General features: G+C 41.4%; 1 long non-coding RNA gene across 1 annotated transcript; it reads left to right on the forward strand.

The window, feature by feature from the left end:
- The first annotated feature begins 1,201 nt into the window (after positions 1–1,201).
- LOC116692986 (uncharacterized) lies at positions 1,202–7,872 on the forward strand. The gene is made up of 3 exons (XR_004332822.1): positions 1,202–1,287; positions 6,158–6,160; positions 7,861–7,872. It is a non-coding gene; the product is annotated as an uncharacterized LOC116692986 (long non-coding RNA).
- Positions 7,873–8,532: the final 660 nt, after the last annotated feature.

An 8,532-nucleotide genomic window follows, 5' to 3' on the forward strand; every position in this document is an offset into this window, starting at 1 on the left:
AGTCTGATTAGACTTTTTGTATTAGTTTAAGCCTTTAGGCTTTCAAATGCTATGGCTTTTTTCTCCCCGTTTTGATGTGGCAGCTAAGACCCTTCTCCATTCCCGAGCAGATATTGTCTTTGTTGAAATTCTCAGACATAATGCCACGACATTGGACGTAACATCTCATTGTCTTTGTGCAGATGACGCCATTTACCAGGCCTTTGTTTCACATAATCTTGGGTCACTTTAAGCAATGCGAGACTATGAAGAGCTAAATTCCCACACTGCGTGCTCCCATGGAGGACATTCAGGTTGTGTTCATAGACGGGATGTTGACTACTTATAGTTTTCAGTTTAAGCTTTACAACTTAAGTATTATCATAGGGATCCCCCTAGGATACAAAAAGACAGCCATCATTCATCATTCATCATTTATCATTCACATCACAATTATGTTGGTGAATGTTGAAATCACGAATATTTGTCGAATTTTTGTCACTTTTTCTGATTGATTTGTCACTTTTCCCATGTTTTTTGGCGCTTTTTTAAAAACCTGAGCTGATTTAATGATAAGTTTTACACTTATTTTTAGAATTCATGTCAAAAAACCTCATTTAGATCAAATTATGCTTAAGTCTTTAGTTAAAAAGGCAGAAATTATGAATTATTTTGACTAATAGTTAACATCAGAGGATGTTGAGTGGATCACAGATGGGTGTAGATGTCAAAGTTTAGTCCGGATACTGTTTTGAAAAATAATTCAAATTCTACAATATTAAATAAAACACCCAAAAACGTCAATGACAGAAATCATTGATTTACCTGAAGAATCAGTCGTATGGAATCGATCCATGTTATTTTGGAGCAATTTGATTGAAAGAAATCTAATATTTCTCATATAAAACACTGGGAAACGGTGTTGACCCGAGGACAACACAAGGGTTAAAAAGCATTTGCTGAGCATAAAAATCACAATGAAATAGTTTAACCCTTGTGTTGTCTTTCCGTCGACCATGAAAAAAGTTCTCGCATTTTCTGACATTTTTGTCACTTTTTCAATGTAGCGGGTCCTTTTTTTGGATGTTTTTCCAGAGTTGTTTGATATTTCTAATGTTGACATTTTCAGCTTATTTCAAAAGGCCTATTTTTTGTGATGAAAAAACTGAAAATGGGTCAAATTTGACCCGAGGACAACATGAGGGTTAAACAAATCAACACCTTGAACTTACACTTTTCCCTGTTTGAAGACCACAGAAAATAAGAGTTTACTTGCACAATGTAACATGCAAATAATCATTTTTCTGGGTTTTTAGGATCCCTTAGGACTCAAAATTGCAATCACAATTGGAATAATTGCACAGCCATAGATAGATAGATAGATAGATAGACAGATAGACAGATAGATAGATAGATAGATAGATAGATAGATAGATAGATAGATAGAGAACCTGCAGGACAGACGTCTTTCCCTGCCCCAGTGATTAACTTCTGGGTGAACTCGGGAATATCCCACACATGGTGTAACGGTTGACAGGCCATCACATTGCATTCTGTGGCAATCACACAGAGAACACATGATGGGTAAGTGAAAGTTGGACCGCGGCGGCAGCTTACATTACAGATCAGCCAACTTTTAAAACTTCATTAAAACAAAAATGAAAGCACTTCCCGGGCACACTTAAATTAAATCGAAAATGCTTTGGGAAGAGATGATGAAAGCCAGAAGTGGGAGCTGTCTGACAATTTCAGCGCTCACATACTTTCATGACATAAGATGATTCTTGTGAAAGTGAATCGGAGGAATGATTGTCTCTGGAAGACCCCATCTCACAGATGTAATATAGATGTCTTGAATGAGTGACTACCTGCTGGCCTGCCTTTGCACCCCTAACTGAGAGGGAATATACAGTACCTGTAGAGTAGAGCTCCCCCCTCAGTAGCTCCACCACGAGATTGCCTTCTTACGCCGACCACAAGAGGGTTAAGGAGGTGAGACTGAAGCTGAGATCAATTTTGCTATGTCTTTATGGTTTGCTGTACAACGGCCATAAATGTAAAATCAATCACTGCTTATATTACATTTTGATTTCCTTCTTTTTTTATCAAGGACTTTAAAGCCATAGCGTGCAACTATTTTTCAAGCCGTTGCCAAATTAGTTGATACAAAGCTACCGGCAATTACACTAAACTAAATTATAAATGCAACGCTTCAATTTTTGCCCCCATTTTCAAAGAAATAAGACTTTTTTATGTACACAAAAGGCTTATTTTACTGTATTTCTTGCCTTTTACTGTATTTCTTGCAAAAACAGGATGCTGGAATTTCAATTTCCTTGCGTGAGTCATCCCAAAAGGATTAATAAAGAGAAGTCTAAGTCTATTTCTCTCAATATTGTTCACAAATCTGTCCGAATCTGTGTTAGTTCTCCTTTGCCGAGATAATCCACAAGGGTGTGGCATATTAAGGCCAATCTCCAGTATCTGGTGTTAGGGTTAGCGCTCATCCTTTTCTCTCTCTCTATCTGTCTCTCTGACTGAAGGTTGTCATTGTAACCGACTTAAATGTATATGTAAATAAACTGTATTTATATAGAGCTTTTCTAGTCTTAACGACTACTCAAAGTGCTTTTGCATAGTACAGGAACCACTCACACACATTTACACACTGTGGCCGAGCCTGTCGTACACTCTCACACTCGCACACATTTACACTTCGATGCCCAGCTCGGGGTCCAGTGTCTCGCCCAAGGACACTTTGACACGGGACTGCATGGGATCGAACTGCCAACCTTCCGTCCTTCCTAGCAAGGGACCGCTCTACCACTGAGCCACAGCTCAGTCCCTTGAGGCGGGGGGGGCAAATGTTCACATTCAATGTCGTCTGGCACTCTGGAGAGGCGTTTGAACCCTAACCCGACCATAACACCACATGCTGACTGGTTTTCGAAAATGACAAACAATACACTGAAAAAAGCCAAAAAAAAGAGAGGAAAGCTGGGAGGGAGGGGGACAAAACAGACACCCATAAACAGTGGAGACAAGGGGAAATAAGCCTTCTCTGTACTTAAGTCTTAGATCTTTGAGTTCAGCTTATGAAAAATGGGGGCAAAAACAAAAGTGTGTAATTTTGTGTATAATCGGCTCCAAGAAACTCTCTCTGCATTTCTCAGCATGGCTCTGTTGACTGAAATGGTGTAGTCCGGCAACTTTTCACGTTGAGGGATGCGTTTTACGTCAACGCTGAGCAGCTTTGGAGACAGAGAGGACAGAACAAAATGGCAAGATATTTACCAGAGTCCATCATGTTTTTTTTTTATAATCCTCTGTGTCATCCTTGAATTTGATGGGATAAACCCTACTTACAACTATGTGGAGGATCACTGAAGTCTCGGGTCACGTGGATGCGCTGACAGTGTTGCCATGTAGAATTCCCCATGGGGGCGACAGAAACTTTGCACTATAGCTTTAACACATACATCATTTTTCTGCACAGGCCTTTATCTTTTCCTGAAAGGATGCGTCGCGGTGCGTGACGGCTCATATTTCCTGTGGCTACTTTCCACTTTATCCACCTTGCACGGTCAGCATTGCGTTCCACATGAGAGATGGTTCAGACGCCTCCACGAGGATGAGGGTCCCGCAAAACGATGACGCGGGATCATTCACTGTCTGGGCTCCGTTTGAGATTTTGGTTGATGGGGATCGTGTCGCTCGCACTGAAGCCTCTGACATGTGCGGGACTGACTGCTCAGGTGGGAGAAATCCAGTCGTTCCACAACTTTGCCACAGGTGTGTAATTTGCCTCTCTTGTCCCGCCGTCGAGCGTTTTGTCACATTAAAACTTCAGCGGCTGTGACAGTCGACACTCCTAAGAGAAGTGGAGTAATTAAAATGTATCAATCACTGTTTTTTTTCCAGCACGTGGAGCTATTTGTCCAGCGTTTGATTTGATATGGACAGCAATAACAAAACGAACAATGAAGGCGTCATGTTAGAAAATAATCTACGCACAGGTCCAGCACTGCAGGGAAGCACTCGATCATAAGTGAAAAATGGAAGTCTGTGTCCAAGGCCTAAATGTATTCCATGGCCGGAGAATGAACTCGCAGCCCATGTGACACATGATTTACACAGGAAAGGGCCTGTGACTCTCTACAATGATAGATCTATGCCTAAGTCTGCCTGGGCTCACTCTATGACACATAATCCTTCTCTTTTAAGTTGTAAGATAGAGATAGATAACAAAATGCTGTATTGATTTCCCTGTCTGCACAGCGGCTTGGTTTATAAGACGTCCACGTGTCCATGTCGGAATCTTGACCACAGTGACAGTGTTGCTTTACATTTTCATCACTGGCTCAATTTAGCTTCTCCGATATTCAAAACATGTTCTGCATAAAAAAGTATGCAATGTTTTCTATATGTTACAGCATGCTCAGTGCACAAGACGTACATCCAGTTTCACCAGTGTAATTATTATTATGTAATTATTCTGTAGCTGCTATTCACATTGGGAGAAGTAGCCTTTTCATAAATTCAGAAACTTATATGACTTTGTGACATTAGATCACACACAAGGATGGACAGGAGGCATATTTCAAATATAAAGTGGATTGAGAATATTCTCAAAATTCATTTGTCATTTTTTGTTTGTAATAAGTATTCAGATGTTTTACTTAAAGGCGCTATTTTTTAATATATTTTTTAAAATAATCTTTACTCCCCAACAACAACAAATCACTTATGGGCTCTGAAAAAGGAGGGAAAAATATTCGTCATCTGTATCTGCTGTAATCCTGTAAAAACACCGACCAATCATTGCCCGGCGGCCCGCTTGGAAAGATCCAATGAAATGCCTCTTTGCCCCGCTGTACGTACTCCCCCCCCATGTCTAAGCCTGAGCTCAATATGCAATTACTTTGTAGTAATACCTGAAGTTCTACCATGGACTCTGTAACTTGGTTACCTTGGTTAGACTCATTTGGGCCAGTTCTCATTAATATTCAACCAGCTAAGCTGCTGGACTCTGGCTATCAGCATCCTTTACCCAGCTCATGAATATTAATGAGCTCAGGCAACATGATGTCAGACTGACCGGCTGTTGTGATTGGCCTGACTTCTCCTCTTATTTCTTTCCAGTGTCTAGAGCTGACAGAGGAGGTAGCAGTTCATCTTCATATAACACAATTACATAACATATTTCAAAAAGTGCAAGGCAAAATGGTTTTCTGAGGCAGGGCACCTTTAAGTCCATGTTCATGGTATCACCAAAACTGACATAGTCTGGTATCAATGCTTCCGTTTGCAATGTGTCAGACTGGTGTGAACCCATTGTATCTTGGGAATAGTGTCTATTTCTAAAGGGCACTCAATAATTTCCATTTCTGATACATGGAGCTCATGGAGATTCAACACAACGCGTCAGATTGACGGGAGCCTGTGTTTTCTCACTCTCAAACCGTGTCCTCATCCGTGGCTGAAAAAGTGAGTTGCAGCGACATGTCATGTCACATTAACACAGCCTGATTACCATTGCACATTTAATTGGAGTTATAGCACAAAAAAAAAAAAAAAAACTAAACACGTCTAACCGTATTCAGGCTTGTACGGGTCATTAGCCAACGCTCAGTGGTTTTGGGTGGGCGGTGACGGTGGGCTTTTGTTTTGGTTTTATTTTAGCTAGAGGCCCATGGACCCAGGCTGTGTTTACAGACGGAGAGAAATAGCTTAAATCTGCTGGCGTCAATGCTGATTCATGTCAAACTGAGTGACAGGTGACCCGAGAGCCGGCAGCCAGACAGTGAGACGGATTACAAGTGAGCAAAACGCCAACAACCTCTGGCCTGCTGTGGGGCAACAGATGACAGCAGAGGAGGGCAAGAGGTGGAGAGCCCACCCCCTCCCCCATCCCTGTCCCCCCCGTCCCTACATCCATCCATCAACCCATCCCCCTCTTGGCCACCATCCACTCAGGCTGACTGATAGACAAGGGAAAATGAGAACATTCCACTTGTTAAAATAATACAGCTCTGCCGGCCATTATTTCACATGTTACACATTAAGTGTTTCACTCTTTAAGTTTCCCCCTGCTACTGTGTCCATGTTGCATCTGGCTTCGGTTGGGATCCGAATGAAATGAAGTGAAATTTGTCACGGTGTATCTACAAAGCAGCAGATTGTGAAAATGCTTGTCAATCAATCAAGGTCATTGTTTGTTACGTGGCAGCCACAGCGGTAATTACATTCCAGCCCAATACAAGTGAAAGAATAAGTGTTTCTGGCTTTAAGGCCAACACAGCTGCGAGTCAGGAAGAAATCTAATAATAGGTGTAGGTGTGAACAGAATACACTTGTTATGGAAAAGTGGACAAAAATAAGAAAGGAAAGGAAAAGGCTTCAGCTAGCCCACACATGTATAGTGGCAAAAGGAAGTGCCCTTGCTGACTAGTCGCCAACTCCTTTCCAAGCTGCTTTTATAACCATTTCATATGTTAAAATGTATAATGTTAAAACAAGTGTGTGCAGCTAAATGTCCACAAAACAAAATGATTTAAAACTTCCATAATGTGTTCGCAGAACCCGCCCTCTGAAACTTTAGATTGGTAAGACAAAGTTATAGTAATCATTGTTGTCAGCAAAATGTCCCCATCTGGGCCAATCAGCGACAATTGTGTCACTTTATCTTGAGATGTAATTTCCCCTCGGACCAATCAGTGGGATTCTGAATGCCAGGGAGCAGTGGGGAGATGCGTCATTTTCCAAAGTTTTGTCAAAGTGAGATCAGTCATGTCTGATGCTTTGTGTTTGACACATAAACGAGCAAACAGATGTTGCGCGGCTCCTCCTTGGGCTCATCGGTGCAATTCTGAAAATCTACAAAAAACGCCACTGTGAGATTCATAATTTCCACAAGTTTCAGCAGAATCCAACACGTTAAGTAAATACTGTGGCGTTCCACTAATAGGCCAATCACTTTTCTAAAAAGGCATTGCATTTGTTGCTACAAAGCATGCTCTACTACTCTCTTATGGAGCTACCATTACTCTTGCATGCTACCTGTTTTTATTAAAGCCACTTTATTCAATATTTTTTATATTAGCAATATATAAAATGACAATGCATGCTGTTAAAGGGGTCGAAACCAGAGAGAATTATCACCCACTACCAAATGGCCGTGAGCTCTAAAGAAAATTTCAGCATCTTTAAGCTCCTTTTTTTGGTTTTACTGCTCCACTCTCACTCTCATCCACCCTATTTTCCAGCAGCAGGAAGTTTTGTTTTTGGGAAAAAAGCCGTGATAAACCCACAGCACGCTACCCACCCAGTAACAAATATCAGACCACGTTAGCATCTAGCTGGTGAACATAGTGCCAAAGTCCAAGGGGCTTTTTTGGGGGGGGGGATTTTCCCTTTTTTATAGTGACCGTGGATAGATATGAAAGGGAGAAAGTAGCTAAGTCTCCATCCACATGTCAATCAAATTATCTGAAGTTCGGTAAAAAAACAAAACTGAAATAAAGTTGGATGAAAGTGTGTTTTCATCCAACGGGTTTATAGCAAATAAACCTGTGGTGATGACGTCACATGACGCTGTTTTGCGATCAAATTAGTATATGGAATTGATTTGAGACATTTTAAGGTGTTTCCATTCATTTTTGCACTGAATCGCACAACATTCAAACAACAACAAAGTGTTTCTAGACAAAATGGATCCCGTCTACCATCACATGATCAATATGGGACAAGTTGTAATAGAGCTCATGTTCCAGCTGATAGGTCATATCAAGCTATAATAAGAAAACAACCACGCTATCAACACATTGCTATGACGACGCAGATGCAACTTGTCTTTTATTGTCTGTCCGGCACCGCTGCAAGACTCTTTTTTTTGAGACACGTCTTACTGTCCGCGTCTTCCATTGACTCCACAGGACGTCCCACGGCTTGTCCTAACCTTTTTCCGTCATTTTCTTCACGAGTTCCTGATCAATTAAATCCAGAAAGTCTCTCGTCTCCTCGTCCGTCCACTTCCGTCTGTCTTTGTTGACGCCCGCCATGTGTGCAGACAGAGGGGAAATACTGGGGGAAATGAACTAAAACTTCTTCTTCTTCTTTGTTTTGTGGTGGGTTGCAACCATAAAATGACTTAAAACTTAAACACAATTCATTATTTATTCGGCAAATAACGTTTCCATCAGCGTTTATCACGTAAGCCGTAAGTCGATAAAGATCAAATCCGATGAGACCGAACGTATTTCCTTTGATATTCATGAAATTCCATCAAATTTGACTGTTTCCACAAGGCATTTTTCATTCAATATCACTTAATTTGGATAAAAACATGTGGATGGAAACACAGCTAGAGATGGGGCTGAGACGCCGCAAAGGGCAGCAGGTTGGATCAGAACCCGGACCGCTGCAGGACTCAGCCTACATGGGGTACACACTCCTACTGGGGGAGCCACAGGCCGCCCCAAAGTCAAGGTGTCTTTATTAGTCTTCCTAAGTTTTGGACATTGTTTTGGACACTGGGAAAAATTGCCGCAAGAG

This window comes from Etheostoma spectabile, chromosome 7 (genome assembly GCF_008692095.1).
Source record: "Etheostoma spectabile isolate EspeVRDwgs_2016 chromosome 7, UIUC_Espe_1.0, whole genome shotgun sequence".
NCBI classification, from domain to species: domain Eukaryota; kingdom Metazoa; phylum Chordata; class Actinopteri; order Perciformes; family Percidae; genus Etheostoma; species Etheostoma spectabile.